Raw genomic sequence first — 16,574 nt, 5'->3', positions numbered from 1 at the left:
TTCATTCAGCAGTATCCAAAGGAGTATACTTGTTGCTGAGGGGAATGGTGACAGGAGAATCCTGCACTGAGTTCTTAATCCCTTTACCTCTCCTGGTAGTTAACCACCCACTGTCTGAAGCCTGTATTCTGGGTGTGACCACCTCTTCAAAAAATCTCATTTATAGTACCTTTGGCCTTCCAAATGATCCTGAGTATATCAAACTCCAGCTCCAACTCCTTGACCCGATCAGTCAGTCACAGAAGTTGAGTGCACTTCCCACAGACATAGCAATCAGGGGAACCATAAGGTATCCTGAACCCCATATCTGATAGGACCATTCCATCTGACTTATTTAGACCAAAAAAAAAGGCTGGTCTTTTCTTAACTGTGCCTTCATCTATTTTTTTATGCCAAAGCCTTCATATATCAGTGGCACACTCAAACGATGGCTGCTCCCTTGAGCCCTCCCTTCTATTTGCAGCTGAGGTTACTTTCAGCACCTGTGTAGTCCAAAAATACCGACCTTGCCAAAATCTGTTCTTTTTATCCTTCTCTCAACTTCCACAGAGCTCTGACCCAATACACACTCCTTTTGCCTGAGCCACTGTAAAAAGGATGAGTAAGGAACATTATGAATGTAATATTAGAAAACATTTAGCAGAAAACTGGGTGATCCCTCACATTACCTTAGGAGTATGGTTGGATGTTTGCATTCTTAGTAACCTCTCAACTGATCAACCATTATTAACAACTAGAAATTTTTGTAGAACTCTCATTTCTACAATATTCCAATTTCTGTAAACATAAAGCAAATCATCTGCAAATGCATTAAAAACACAGGCTCAAAAACATTTGTAATTACTTTCTCTCCCTCCTCTTCCAACAAAGTTTGTAACTCAAATCTTTGAGGTCGTGACTTGAGAATTCTGGAAAGACAGATTTCCATTACTTAAACAGCTATACCACAAGGATCGTCTATATCACATTGAGCAGTCTAAGCAGCTTTGACCAATTACTATAATAGGTTACACTCATTTGTACATTTACAATGTATTTTCAGTACAGCAGGTGTCACACAACTCAGTTCTTTATAAGTCAGAAGATAATTCATGATAGAGAATATGAAAAGGTGACACAGAACTCAGTGAGATTTATACATTACAAATATAAAGAACTGAAAGAATATATAATTTACTACTGTTGAATTATATCTGACCTTTATTCTACATTCCATTCTACTAATATTGACCATGTTATGTGTACTATTTTTGTATATTTTATATTTGTATATTTTAAGATTTTTACACTTATCATTACAGCGGGCAGAGCTTAGGAGGACCACAGCACCGCATGACGACTCCTTCGCTCGCATCTTCGGAAACAGCTCTATTTCTATCTTTGATATCTCTCTTTTTCCTTTTCAAAGTTCTTTTGAAGACCCTGACCTGGAGTTACATGTTGACTTCAGTTCTTTGCAAAAATGGGACGCACTCTTGGGGCCTCACAACCAGCCACTTTGCGATATGCCAAGGACGTGGCCTGGAAGTAGCACACCAGGGTGCCAGATTTTCGTGGTTCTGGAGGCGGGTGGACCCAAAGTTGGTGCTGCCGCCACCTGATGCATCATGGGAGAGAAGATCGTAAACAGTGAACTGGCTGCTGGCTGTGTGCTCACAGACCCGAGTTCTTTGGGCATGGAGTTCTGAAAAAGCAACACAACAGACTTAACACCACAAATCAGCGAGTTGTTTGTTATGTTTCCCCTCTTGCTGTGAAACGGGGACACCTCTTTTTCCCTTATTAGGGGGAGAGAGAGAGAGCCTGTGGTATGTTGAATTACCAGGTGAACGAGCAGTCTTTGGGGTACTGCAAGTCTCTATCTTTACTGATGCTTTGCTGCACGCTTGAGTGCTATTGCTTTATTGCCAAAGGTGGGGGGAGTGGTCATTGCCTTACTGCTGCTTATGTGGGTCATGGGTCGGGAGCTTTGGGGTTCTAACATTCAACTGTCATTCATTCTGTGGGCCACTCCTGTGTTTTCGTGAAGAAAAAGAATTTCAGAATGTATTTTGTATACACTTTTCTGACATTAAATGCACCTATTGAATCTATCAACTGCAATAAAAAAGGGAGTAAATTTGTGAATAACAAAGTAAAATGCAAAGAACACCTGAGGAAATAAAGCATAATTTGTACCAGCATCTAAATTTTCTATTCAAACTCAAAAAAAATGTATCAAGTCCAAATCACAATGCCACTCAAGTAATTTTTTTCCCATAGTTGGTAGAAATATTCAACTTTACCTTGCAATGATAGAGTAAAGATCTTTAAAAAAATACACAAAAATAGTACACGTAACAGGGTCAATATTAGTAGAACACAATATAGAATACAAAGACACTTAGTATAAAAACACTTTGGTCTAGATGCTAAGTATTTAGTCTGTTTTGGTATTTACAATAGAGAATGACAACATCCAGGACACTGAGAAACTAATAAATCAGCAACACAGCCTAAGCAAAAGTAATGAAGGTATTAATAGCATAAAGAGTCAAACATCACAAAAACCTCTCAATGTTAGCAAGACCAAGGAAATGATTGCAGACTTCATGAAAGGGAAGCCAGAGGTCCATAAGCCAGTACTCATCAGAGGGTCACAGGCAGAGGATCAGTAACTTTAAATTCCTGGGTGTCACAATCTCAGAGAACCTGTCCTAGACCCATCATACAAATGTACAGTCGGCCCTCCTTATCCCTGATGGATTGGTTCTGGGACCCCTTGCGGATACCAAAAAACGCGGATGCTCAAGACTCTTATTCAACCTGTCTCAATGTGATGGACCTTAGGACCCAGCGGAACCCCGGACCTTATTTAGCTTGTCTCAGTGCGGTGGACATTAGGCCCTGGTGGCAGAGCTCTGAATCCGCGGTGTTTCTGTTCATGAAAATAATCACGATCACAATTGAAAATAAAGTGGAAATAATAAAGTCATTGGAAAGAGTTGAAACACCATCGGTCATTGGAAAAGTGTTAGGCTACAGTTGGTCAAAGATCGGAACAATTTTAAAGGATAAAATGAGAAAGGCCCTGCCCCAATGAAAGCTACGATTGTTACTAAGCAACGCAGTGGTTTAATTATTGGGCTCTGGGGTTTTGGGTTTTTGATCCTCCACATCAACCAGGCACAGATGGACGCTTGGGAGCGATCTGTCACTGGATTGCTCGGCGCTGAAACATACGTTTAAGTGTCTTATATGCATAGAAAGGTAAAATATGTACTATATACTAAGACAAATGTTTGACTGACACTAAATAATACCGGATGTACCTGTTCCGAATTACTTAGTAAGAGAACTTCTGTTTTTTTCTTCCATCCCAATCCATGATATCTTACGCACATCCTCCCGTATACTTTAAATCATCTCTAGATTACTTATAATAACTAATACAATGTAAATGCTATGTAATATAGTTGTTATACTGCATTGTTTAGGAAATAATGACAAGAAAAAAGTCTATACATGCTCCAACAACAAGTGCTGGAGAGAACTTCCAGGTTTTTTCGATTTGCAGTTGGTTGAATTCCCGAATGCGGAACTCGCAGATAAGGAGGGCCGACTGTAATTGCAAAGAAAGCACAACAGCACCTCTACCTCCTTAGGAGTCTGCAGAAATTGAGCATGGCATCTAAAGTCTCGACAAGCTTCTATAGATGTGCAATGAAAAGTGTACTGACTGGCTGCATTATGGCCTGGTATGGGAACATCAATGCCTTTGAGCAGAAAATCCTACAAAAGGGAGTAGATTCTGCCCAGCACATCATGGTAAAGCCTGCCCAACCAATGAGCACATCTACATGAAATGCTGTCTTAGGAAAGCAGCATCCGTCAAAGATCCTCACAACCTAGTCCATGCTCTTTTCTTGCTGCTGCCATCAGGTAGAAGGTACAAGAGCCTCAGGATTCACACCACCAAATTCAAGAACAGTTACCACCCTCTTGAACAAAAAGGGATAACTACACTCATCTACTGAGATGTTCCTATAACCAATGATCTCACTTTAAGGACCATTTATCTTGTTATTTCATGGTCTTGTTATTAACTGCTATTTATTTATATTTATATTTTTCTATGCACAGCTTGTCTTCTATACTATTTACACTTCCATTGATACTGTTTACAATTACTATTCTATAGATTTGCTGAGTATACTCGCAGTTAAAAGAATCTCAGGGTTGTATGCCTATGAAGGTCTCAGTCAACTAGGTCATTGTATATCAAGTGGTAGTAAATCAAGGCAACTGAATTGGCTATGTTGTCTAGAAAACGTTTTGCCACTCATCCAAGAGGCTTCTTCAGTTCTGATCCATGGTGGGTAATGTTCTGGCTTATAAACTGAGTTGTTATAAACTGTATAGCAATCACATGAGGGTCGTTAAAAGAGCTGCAGAGGTAATGAGAGGGTCTTTAGTCTTATCTTTGCATGAACAGAGGTATGAACTGTTGCGAAGACAATGAGGTAGAGATGTTAGGACTGCATTATCAGTAACTAATAAATGGTGTAACACCCTACCCCCCTCTGTTCAGGGATGGGTTTTCCAGTTTGACAAAGATGGCTTCTTTAACCCCTCTTTCAAAACACCTATCCTCCCTGTCCAAAATGTATACATCGTTATCAACAAAGGACTGTCTCTTGTCCTTTAGGTGTAAATATACAGCCAAGTCATGACCTGAGGTGTTAACCTCCCTATGCTGAACCATCCGTTTGTGGAGTGGTTGCTTTGTCTCACCGATATACAGATCTGTGCAGTTCTCTTTGCATATACAATATTGCTCCATCTGCTTGGGTGTAGGGTCCTTGGTGTGGATGAGTTTCTGTCAGAGTGTGTATGTAAGTTTGAAAAACACAGGGATTTGGCGTTTGTTGAAAATCCTTCTAAGTCTCTCTGAAACTCCAGCTATATATGGGATGACTGTTTTGCCATCTGCTTTGCTCCTTACTTCTGTTGGGCAGATGTCCCTGCTGGTTTTTGTTGCTATCTTGATGAAGGCTCAGGGTAGCCACAACTTTTCAAGGCTTCTCTCACTTACACTTCCTGTCTTTACTGTAATGTTAGTGGGCACACTCTCAGGGCGGTTCTGATAACCCCCAACTTGTGTTCTAGTGGGTGATGTCTGCAGGTACTGATCTGTGTGAGTTGGTTTCCTGTAAACTTCAATATCTAGATGTCCATTTTCTTTGATAACTACAGCACAATCTAAAAATGCCAATCTATTGCTCTCAACATCTCCTTGCAAATTTGATGTGAATATCTACCGAGTTGATGTGTTCTGTGAAAGCTTACACATCATGGATTTTGACCTTGACTCAGGTGTTATCCAATGACTGGGTGATGCTCCATGGAAGATGCTCAATGCTGTCCATGATACAATCATGTTTTTACCTGTAGAAGACATCTTTGTATTTGAAATAGGTAACGTTGAGACAAAGATTGAGTGGAGTACATGCCTAATCCCAGTTGAGTGTAGTTCTACTGTCCAGGGTACAATCCTGTTGTAGCCATTTTCTTACTGTATTGGTAGCTTCTGAAGGGGGCAGAAATGAGAATAAAAGACGTAACATCATATGAAACCATAGTCTCTTCTGTTTTCAGCTTCAGATGCCAAGCTTTCTCAACAAAGTCCGAGAAATTTTGGATGTGGTGTGGCACGTTGCTGACCAAAGAGGCGATAATGGTGTTAAGGCATTTTGCAATGTTGTAAGTAGCTGAGATAATGCAGCTCACAATTGGCCAGAGAGGAATTCCTTGCTTATGGATCTTGGGGAGTCCATACAAGGATGGGATGGCTTTTCCTGGATAAAAGCAATGATATAGGACCTGATCATTGACTTTATAATTTTCTCTAAATTTTGCAGTCTATGATCTTCTTGTAGCAACTGGTAGAATCCCCCTTAAGTATTTCAAATAAGAATCATGCATACTTTGTAGTGGTAATTTGCTGTGTTGAGAACAACAGTACACCTACCTTTGTCTGCCGGTAAGACAGTGATATTGTGGTCTTTTTTGAGTGGTGTCAGTGCCTTCCTCTCTTGTAAACTGAGGTTGGATGGGGGTGCTTTGGCGCTAGCATTCACCCTAAATTGTTCTGCTTACGCTTCTAATATATTGTTACTATGGATAGCAGATTCTGTGCTGTGATGAGGTCCACCACTGCCATATGTTATAGAGTTCACACCTCCATTCATGGAAAGACTAATGACCACCTCATTACCCCTACAACTCTTAACAACCCTCATGTGATTGCTATACCTTAATCGACTCAGTTTATCAGCCAGAAAACTACCCACCATTTATTAGAACTGAAGACAACTCTCGGATGAGTGGCGAAACGTCTTCTAGACAACACAGCAAACCCAGTTGCCTTGATTTACCACTGCTTGATACTCCCGGTTGTATGTGGTGACATATATGTAGTCTGATAATAAATGTTACTAAATGAGAAGACAGGAAGGTAGTTGAAGTTCTCTTGATTCAGAAATAGTCCCATTAGATTGGAAAGCTAAGCACATTATTCAGTGGTCTGTGACTTGCCTTTATTATGCCAAGAAATTAAGTACAAGTTTTAGGCGTCATATTACAGGTATATACAGTGCCTATATAAAGTATTCGCCCCCTGGAAGTTTTCATGTTTTATTCTTTGACGATATAGAATCACTGTGGATTTAATTTGGCTTTTTTGACACTGATCAACAGAAAAGACTCAAAGTAAAAACAAATTTCCACAAATTGGTCTAAATTTATTACTGTTGTTAAACACAAAATAATTGATTACATAATTACTCACCCCCTTCAAGTCAGTACTAAATAGATTCACCTTGAGCAGCAATTACAGCCTTGAATCTGTGTGGAAGGTCTCTAGCAGCTTTGCATATCCGAACACTGCAATTTTTTCCCATTTGCCTTTACAAAACTCCTCAAGCTCTGTAAGACTGCATGGGAATCGTGACTGAAGAGCCCTTTCCAAGTCCAGACATAGATTCTCAATTGGGTTGAGGTCTGGACTTTGACTTGGCCACTCCAGTACATTCACATACCTGTTTAGCTTTGGCTTTATGCTTGGGGTCATTGCCTTGCTGGAAGGCATATCTTCTCTAAGTCATAGTTCTATTGCAAGCTGCATCAGGTTTTCCTCCAGGATTTCCCTGTATTTTGCTGCATTCACTTTACCCTCTACCTTCTCAAGCCTTCCAGGGCCTGCTGCAGTGAAACTTCCCCACAGAATGATGCAACCACCACCATGCTTCACGATAGGGATGGTGTGTGGTGTTTGGCTTATGCCAAACATAGCTTTTAGTCTGATGGCCTAAAAGCTCAACTTTGTATTCATCAGAACCATCTTCCAGCTGACTTGAGTCTCCAACATGCCTTCTCGCAAACTTCAGCCAAGAGTTCATATGAGTTTTTTCTAGCAGTGGCTTTCTCTTAGCCACTCTCCCATCTTAGCCACTGAAGCTTCTAACTCCTCCAGTGATGTCATAAGTCTCTTGGTAGCTTCCCTCACTTGTCTCCTTCTTGCACGGTCACTCAGTTTTTCAGGACAGCCTTCTCTAGGCAGGTTTACAGCTGTGCCACATTCTTTCTATTCTTGATGATTGACTTAAGTTCTCCAAGGACTTAGAAATTTTCTTGTAACCATCTCCTGACTTGTGCTTTTCAATAACTTTTTTCACAGAGCTGCTCAGAGTGTTCTTTTGTCTTGATAGTATAGTTTTTGCCAGAAAACTAACTCATCAGCAGTTGGACCTTCCAGATACAGGTGTATTTTTCACTACTATCAATTAAACACCTTGACTGTACACGAGGTGATCTCCATTTAACTAACTGTGTGACCTAAAACTAATTGGCTGCACCCTGTGAGGATTTGGTGTGTCATAATAGAGGGAGTGAATACTTAAGCAATCAAATATTGTGTGTTTTATATTTGTAATTAATTTAGAACACTTTATAGTAGTGGTCACCAACCAGTCGATCGCAATTGACTGGTCGATCTTTGAGACTTAAAATATCTTTTGAGACCCAGTAGATCCCAGAAAAAAATGAAAAATGTGCACCGGGCAGAAAAGACCGGAAGCAAAACCCGCAAACCCAGAAACAACCTCTCCCCACAAACAGCTCTCCACAGAGGGAGCACCATTATCCTAATCGGCATCAACCTATCTTTATAATGCTCACATTACAACACTTCTCTCCCTTTAAATTTCAACATTCCCCAAATGTAAAAGAACTGGGAAACAAAAAACAGTGCTGTCATTAGCTTGCATACCTCTGAAACTTATACTAGTGTCTCAGTAATAGTTTACCAATACAAAACACCTGAAAAACGTGGCATTCAACATTCAATTTAACAAAGGAAACTGTCCATTCAAATTTTCAGTGTGTCAGGAGGTTTGCGAGGGCGCTGTGCTGCAACAGATGAAAATTATTAAATCTAAGTACAGAAGCTGTCTTTCTGACAGACACCTTACAGACCGTCTCAAACTGGCTGTCTGTAGTTATGAGCCAAATTTCAGGAAACTAGCAGAGAAGTATTCAGCCCCCGTCATCACACTGAGCGCAACAGTCAATTTTTATTCATTTATTTTTCATGTTGAAATAAAATTAAATAATGAAACATAGGATTAAAGGTGTTGTAATGTGCGCATTATAAAAAAAGTAATACCAATTAAGATAATTGAAGAATTATCTTAAAAGAAGAAATTTGGCCTGTCCCCTAAAACCCTCACTAATTTTTATAGATGCGCCGTAGAAAGCATTCTTCCAGGGTGCATCACAACCTGGTATGGAAGTTGTCCTGTCCAAGACCGGAGGCTGCAGAAGATTGTGAACATAGCCCAGTACATCACACAAACCAATCTTCCATCCTTGGACTCACTTTACACTGCACGCTGTCGGAGCAGTGCTACCAGGATAATCAAGGACACGACTCACCCAGCCAACATGCTTTTTGTCCCTCTTCCCTCCGGGAGAAGGTTCGGGAGCTTGAAGACTCGTACAGCCAGATTTGGGAACAGCTTCTTTCCAGCTGTGATTGAACAGATCCTGACCCGGATCTGGGCCGTACCTTCCAAATATCCAGACCTGACTCTCGGGGGTTTTTTTTTTGCACCAACTTACTTTCCCTTTTCTATTTTTTATTTATGATTTATAATTTAATTTTTGTTATATTTACTATTGATTTGTACTCCAGGGAGCGCAAGGCACAGAATCAAATATCGCTGTGATGATTGTTCGCTCTAGTATCAATTGTTTGACGACAATAAAGTAATAAAGTAAGTAACATAGCAACACTCCCGCTACGGAAAGCCGCCTGCTTCCGGGGCTGCGGGGCTCCACTTCTGGTCTCTTCTGCCTGGTGCACATGCGAGTGTCTAAACGATTAAGTAGGTCGATCTTGCCTTTCACTAAGGCCGAGGTAGGGAATCTTGGGCTTTCAAGGGTTGGCGACCACTGCTTTATAGTGATCTGTTTTCACTTTGACATGAAAGCATCTTTTCCTGTTGATCAGTGTCAATAAAAGAAGCCAAATTAAACACACTGAGATTCAATGTTGTAGAACAATAAAGCATGAAAAGTTCCAAAGGGCATTACAAGCTGGTGTTGAGAACACACCTGGAATATTGTTGCTAACAGTTGCTAACAGTTGCTAACACACTGCTGCAAGAACATGATTAAACTATAAGGTGCTAAAACAATTCACAAGGATGTTGCTCGGACTGGAGGGTTTCAGGTGCAAGGAGAAATTGGGTAAACCAGGACTGTCCTCCCTGGAGCAAAGAACTCAAAAGTTAACCTTATAGATGCTTATATCATGATCAACATTGATAAGATAGGTGATCATGATTTTATGATGAAGGCAAAAATATTTAAAGGGAAGCAAGATTTTGCAGATGCTGGAAATCTTAAGCAACACATACAAAATGCTGAAGGAACTCAGGAGGTCAGGTAGCAATCTCTAGACGGGAATTAAGAGTTAATGTTTTGGGCCAAGACCCTTCATCAGGACTAGAAAGGGGTAGGTGCCCAAATAAAATGGTGGGGAGGAGCACAAATTGGCAGATGTGTTAAGGTGAAGGAGGAGGTTCACTGGTGGGAGAATGGGGATGAAACAAAATTATGTGAAAAGCTCGGAGGTGAAAGAGGCTGGAGAAATTTGATAGGAGAGGACAGAATACCATGGAATAACAGGGAAGGCAGCAGAGGAACAAGAGTTGGCTAATTAAGAGATGATACACACATTGGAGGAGAAATGAAAGGGTGAGGGCCACCAGAACAAGGGATCAAAAAAGGAGGGAAAGCAAACAGAGTGGACAATTTAGAGGAAGTTAGAAAAATTGGTGTTCATGCCATCAGGTTGGAGGCTGGGTTGTTTGAACACCAGCCAATCAGAATTCGGGAGCAAAAAACATTAAAAAAGTGCTTCACAGTTGTTCTGACATTTGTACAGTGGCCAGAAATTGGGATCCTTTAGCAAGAGCAAATAAAAATAAAGTGGAGCAAGCTTTTGTTGGAGTGGGCAATGTTAGAGCAGGAAATTTGAGGTTTTAGCCCTTTGACATTTCAGTGAGAAGGTTTGAGTGAGAGAAGGCAAAAAGCTGTAGGTAGATATTTTTTCAGCTTATTTGTTTCCTTCTTTATAATTGCAGTTATAGTAGTAGGGATGCCAGGCAGGATAGTTGAATGCTCCTCTTGTGGGATGTGGGAAGGCAGGGAGACTTCCAGTGTCTATGAGAAGTGCATCCAGCTACAGCTTCTAACACTCCATGTTAAGGATTTGCAGGTGGAACTGGATGAACTCCGGAACATTTGGAAGGCTGAGGGGTGACAGGCAGGACATATAGATAGGTAGTTATAGCCAAGGTGCAGGACACAGGAAACTGGTTGACAGTCAGGAAAGGGAAAGGGGTTAAGGAGCCAGTGCAGAGTAACCCCTATGGCCATCCCCCTCAACAGTTTTTATCACTTTGGATACTGTTGGGGTGGGATTGGTGACCTAGCAGAGGAATGTCACAGTGGTCATTGTCTCTAGCACCAAGTCTGTGGCTAAAATGGGAAGAGAAGCGAAGAGGTGAGCTGTGGTGATAGGTTAATTGTTAGAGGAACAGAAAGGAAGTTCCGTAAATGAGAATGACAGTCAGACTCCTGGATGGTATTTTGCCTCCCGGGTGCCAGAGTCCAGGACATTTCAATCGAGTACTCAACATTCTTAATTGGGGAAGGTGAGCAGCCAAATGTCATGGTCCATAAAGTTATCAATGATATAGGACGGAACAATGACAAGATTCTGAAAAGTGAGTTAGATGCTATGTTAAAGGACAGGACCTCCAGGGTTGCAATCGCAGGATTGTGACCCATGCTACATGCTAGCAAGACCAGAAACAGGAAGATCGTAAAATTTAACAGGTGGCTAATGAACGAGTTGGCGTAGGATAGAGGGCTTCAGATTTTTCAATTGGCCTCTTCTGGGGAAGGTGGGATTTGCACAGAAGAGACAGTTTACACCTATGTTGAAAGGGGGGCATATCCAAGTGCTAGTACTGCCCGGGGCGCAGGGCGGGGGTAAGAAAAAGTTTAAACTAGAGTTGCAGGGGATTGGGATCTAGACATAGAGTAGATGAAGTATTCATGGAGTATTGTTGTTAAGACCTCAAAGTCAGAAATCAAAAGGTTGAGCATGGTGCAACAAACATTTGAAGTTGCTTATATTTCAGTTGAAGTATACGAAAGGCTGATGAGCTCAGGGCATGGATCAGCAGATGTAATTATGATATTGTAGCCATTAGTGAGACTTGGTTACATGAGAGGCAGGACTGACAGCTCAACATTTCAGGGTTCAGTTGGGTTAGACCTGATAAAGCATAAAGGATTAAGAGAAGAGAGGTCATGTTACTGGTCTGGCAAATTGCCACAGCTGTGCTTAGTCAGGACAGTCTGGAGAACTCACCTAGTAAAGCTTTATGGGTGAAACTGAGAAATAAGGAAGGTACAACCACTTTAATGGGGCTATTATACCACCTAACAGTCTGTGAGATTTAGAGTAACAAATCTGTAGAAAGAATGCAGACTGCTGCAAGAAACGCAAGATTGTCATAGTTGGTGATTTTAGCTTTCCACATATTGGCTGGGACTCCCGTACTGCAAACAGACTGGATGGGATAGTTTGTCAAATATGTTCAGGAAAGTATATAGAAGTCCCAACCAGAGTGTGCTCAATACCCATCTCCTACAACACACACAAAATCCTGGTGGAACACAGCAGGCCAGGCAGCATCTATAGGAAGGAACACTGTCGACATTTCAAGCCAAGTCCCTTCGTCAGGACTGCCAAAGGGTCTCGGCCCGAAACGTCAACAGAGCTTCTCCCTATGGATGCTGCATGGCCTGCTGTGTTCCACCAGCATTTTGTGTGTGTTGCTTGAACTTCCAGCATCTGCAGATTTCCTCAGGTTTGTGCCTCTATCACCTATTAGGGAACGAGACAGGGAAGGTGGCAGATGTTTTGTAGAGGAACACTTTAAATCTAGTGATCATAATGCCATTAGTTTTAAGCTAATTATGGAAAAAAAATAGGTCGGATCCTTGGGTTGAGATTTTAAATTGGAAAAAGGCCAACTTTGATGGTATCAGAAAAGATCTGGCAAGTATAGATTGGGACAGGCCGTTTTCTGGCAAAGGTGTACTTGGTAAGTGGGGGAGGGGGCCTTCAACAGTGAAATTTTGAGAGTACAAGGCTTGTATGTGCCTGTGAGAATAAAAGGCAAGGATAACAGGTTTTGGGAGCCTTGGTTTGAGAGAGATTGAGGCCCTGTTTAAGAGAAAGGGGAAAGAAAGTGCATTCCAGGTACTGGCAGCTACTTGGAGAGTAAGAAACACAAGAGAACAGTTAAGAAATCAGAGGGCTAAAAAAAAGGGATGAGGTTGCCATAGCAGACAAGGTGAAGGAGAGCCCTAAGGGCTTCTATAGATATGTTAAGAGTAAAAGGATTGCAAAGGACAAAATGGTCCTCTGGAAGATCAAAATGGTAATCCATGTGAGAAGTCAAAAGACACGGGGGAAGTTTGTAAAAGTGAGGCAAAACAGCATTGAGGTCATGGACTTCATACAAGTTACAGAGAAGGTGTTTGCTATAATGCTCTGAGGCAAATTAGGATGGATAAATCTCTAGGCTTAAAAGGTGTTCCCTCGAAACCTGGGGAAACAAGTATAAAAATTGCCAGAGCCCTGGCAAAGATATTTAAATCATCATTAGCGACAGGTGAGGTATCAGAGAATAGGAAGATAGCCAATGTTGCTCCACTGTTTAAGAAAGGCTCTAAAATTACACCAGGAAACTATAGTGAGCCTGACCTCAGTAGTGGGAAAGTTATTGGAAGGTATTCTAGGGACCAGATTCGAGTATTTGAATAGACATGGACTGATACGGGATGGTCAACAAGGCTTTGTACATGGTAGGTAGTGTCTAACCAATCTCAGTTTTTCGAGGAAGTTAATGTTTGGATCAATAATTGTATAACCAGAAAAAAATAAATTCCCAGAATTTAACCAAGTTGAAATGATCTTAGAAATCTTCGAGGAGGTTACTAGGAAAGTTGATGAAGGCAAGGTAGTGAATGCTGTCCACTTGGGAATTAAGCAAGGCATTTGGCAAGTTCTCACGAGGTTAGTCAAGAAGTTTCAGCCACTTGGCATTCAAGACAAAGTAATAAACTACATTTGATTTGGGTTTTGTGGGAGAAGCCAGTGTGCAGTAGTGGTTGGCTGCCTTTGAGTGGAGGCCTGTGACCAGTGGTATGGCACAGGGATCAGTGCTGGGTCCATTACTGTTTGACATCTATATCAATGATCTGGATTGATGTAGTAAACTGGATCAGCAAATTTGTGGATGACACCAAGACTGACGGTGTAGTGGACAATGAGGATGGCCATCGTGAGCAGCTGGAAAATGGCAGATGGAATTTAATGCAGACAAGTGCGAGATTTTACACTTCAGTAGGACCAACCAGGGTAGGTCTTACACAGTGAGCAGTAGGGCACTGAGTGTTGTAGAAAAAAAAGGGATGTGGGAACACAGTTCCATAATTAATTGAAAGACCATAACATAAGGGAGCAGAATTAGGCCATTTGGCCCTTCGAGTTTGTTCTGCCATTCCATCATAGCCAACCCAATTTTCCTCCTGGCCCCAATCTCCTGCTTTCTCCCCGTATCTCTCATACCCTAACCAATAAAGAATCCATCAAGCTCTGTCTTAAATATACATAGAGACGGCCTCCACAGCTGCCTGTGGCAAAGAATTTCACAAATTCACCACCCTTTGGCTAAAGAAATTCCTCCTCATCTCCATTCTAAAAGGACGCCCCTCTATTCTGAGGCTATCCTTTAGTTTTAGACTCTCCCACCACAGGAAACATCCTTTTCATATCCCACTCTATCAAGGCCTTTCACTATTCGATAGGTTTTAATGAAGTCAACCCTCATTCTTATGAAAACTAGTGAATACGGGCCCAGGGCTTCATATGACAAGCCATGAAAGTGGTATCACAGGTAGATAGGGTCATAAAGAAAGCTTTTGGCACATTGGCAATGAATCAATGTATTGAAGACAGGAGATGGAATATTATGTTGAAGTTATAAAACACATTGGTGAGACCCAATTTACAATATTGTGTGCAGTTTTGGTCATCTACCTATAGGAAAGATGCAAATAGGTTGAGAGAGTACAAAGAAAATTTACAAAGATGGTGCTGAGACTGCAGAACATGAGTTATAATGGAAGACAGTACAGGTTAGGACTTTATTCAGTAAAACATAGAAGACTGAGGGGAGATATGATAAAGCCATACAAAATTATAGAGGGATATAGGTAGGATAAATATAAGCAGGCTTTTTCCACCGGGGAAGGCTGAGACTAAAATAAAGGTCATGGCTTAAGGTTAAAAGATGAAATATTTAAGGGGAGTATGAAGAACTACTTCGTTCAGAGGGTGTGGCGCATGGAATGAGCAGTTCCCCAGTGCAAATGGGGAATGCGGGGGTCGATTTAACATTTTAGAGGTCTGGGTAGGTACATGGATGGGACGAGTATGGAGGCGATGGTCAGGATGCAGGTCATGGACTCGGCATTTTAAATGGTTCAGCGCGAACTAGATGGGCCAATGGGTCTGTTCCTGTGCTGCAGTTTCTTATGACTATGACTCTACCCAGGTGGAATATGAGGTATTGCTCTTTCAACCTACCCACTTCCTCCTCTACTGCCATGCTGAAACCAAATGCAGGTTGGAGGACCAACACGTGCTGTCATGGTAGTCTCCAACCTAATGGCATAACTTACAATTTCTTTTTTAAGTTCTGGTAACCACTCCCTCAACCTCCCTCTCTGGTTCCCCACCTCCTTCCCTTTAGCTGGCCTTTACACCTAGCCTTAGCTTACCAACTCAGTTTGTAACCTAGGACCTTATCTTTAGGCTGTACTGGTCAATCCTGCCACATGCAGTATGACTTTATTAATTTGAAATGGACTCAACAACCTACACTTAAAAAAAGCAGTGAAATAAAAACACAAAGTAATGATATTTTTTAAGAACAGTTTTTTGTTCAGACATTTGACAGGATTTAAATGGGTCAACAAAAGCCATCAAGTGGCCATCTGTGAGCATAGTCAAGGAGTGGATTGATGGAAGCCTATTAACTGCTCATAGCCTGCTCCACATCTGAGCAGCAATATTGGTGAGGTACAAGTAGTTACGTACACTCAAGAGGTTATGAGGGTCATAAGGCATGGGCTTGCTTCAGTGTGATCCAAGCTGGTGAAATAGAACTTTGCAAAGTGGGAGCAAAACATACTAATTTTAAAAATATAGAGTTGGGAGACAGCAGCAGGTGAACGATGGAGGCAAAACGTAAAAAAAACCCCAGAAGGAACAAGGTGGGGGGGAGAGAAGGGAAGTGTAAAGATTGGAGACAGACTGGAGGGAAATAAGCAGTAACAGCTACCAGTGTTGGATTCTGATAAATACAGTCGATATTTGACTCTCCTTATCCGTGGATTCTGCATGGGCAGACGCAACCAACCGCAGATCGGGAAAACCCGAAAGTTCTCTCTCCAGCACTCGTGGTTTGGGCATGTACAGACTATTTTTTCTTGTCATTATTCCCTAAACAATACAGTATAACTATTTACATTGTATTAGGTATTATAAGTAATCTAGAAATGACTTAAAAGTACAAGCAGTCCCCAGGTTATGAATGAGTTCCATTCCTGAGTCCGTCTTTAAATTGGATTTGAAGTTGGAACAGGTACATCCGGTATTATTTAGTGTCAGTTAGTCAAATGCTTTTCTTAGCATATAGTATATATTTTAACTTTCTATGCATATAAAATACTTAAGAAACATACGTATTTCAATAATTAAACCACTGCGTTGCTTAGTAATAATTGTAGCTTTCATCAGGGCAGGGCCTTTCACATTCTCCATTAAAATTGTTCCGATTGTTGACCAACTGTAGCCTAACGCTTTTCCAATGACCGATGGC

At 41.3% G+C, this 16,574-nt stretch overlaps 1 protein-coding gene across 2 annotated transcripts in view; it reads right to left on the bottom strand.

Annotated features, from left to right (window-relative positions):
• The window catches only part of smad2 (SMAD family member 2), a 127,351-nt gene that overhangs the window by 73,966 nt on the left and 36,811 nt on the right, over nucleotides 1–16,574 (bottom strand). The gene's annotated exons all lie outside the window — the stretch shown is intronic.

Source organism: Hypanus sabinus, chromosome 14 (assembly GCF_030144855.1).
Source record: "Hypanus sabinus isolate sHypSab1 chromosome 14, sHypSab1.hap1, whole genome shotgun sequence".
Classification (NCBI taxonomy): Eukaryota; Metazoa; Chordata; class Chondrichthyes; order Myliobatiformes; family Dasyatidae; genus Hypanus; species Hypanus sabinus.
Note: the sequence above shows the minus strand (reverse complement) of the source record. Positions and strands in the feature narration are given on the sequence as shown.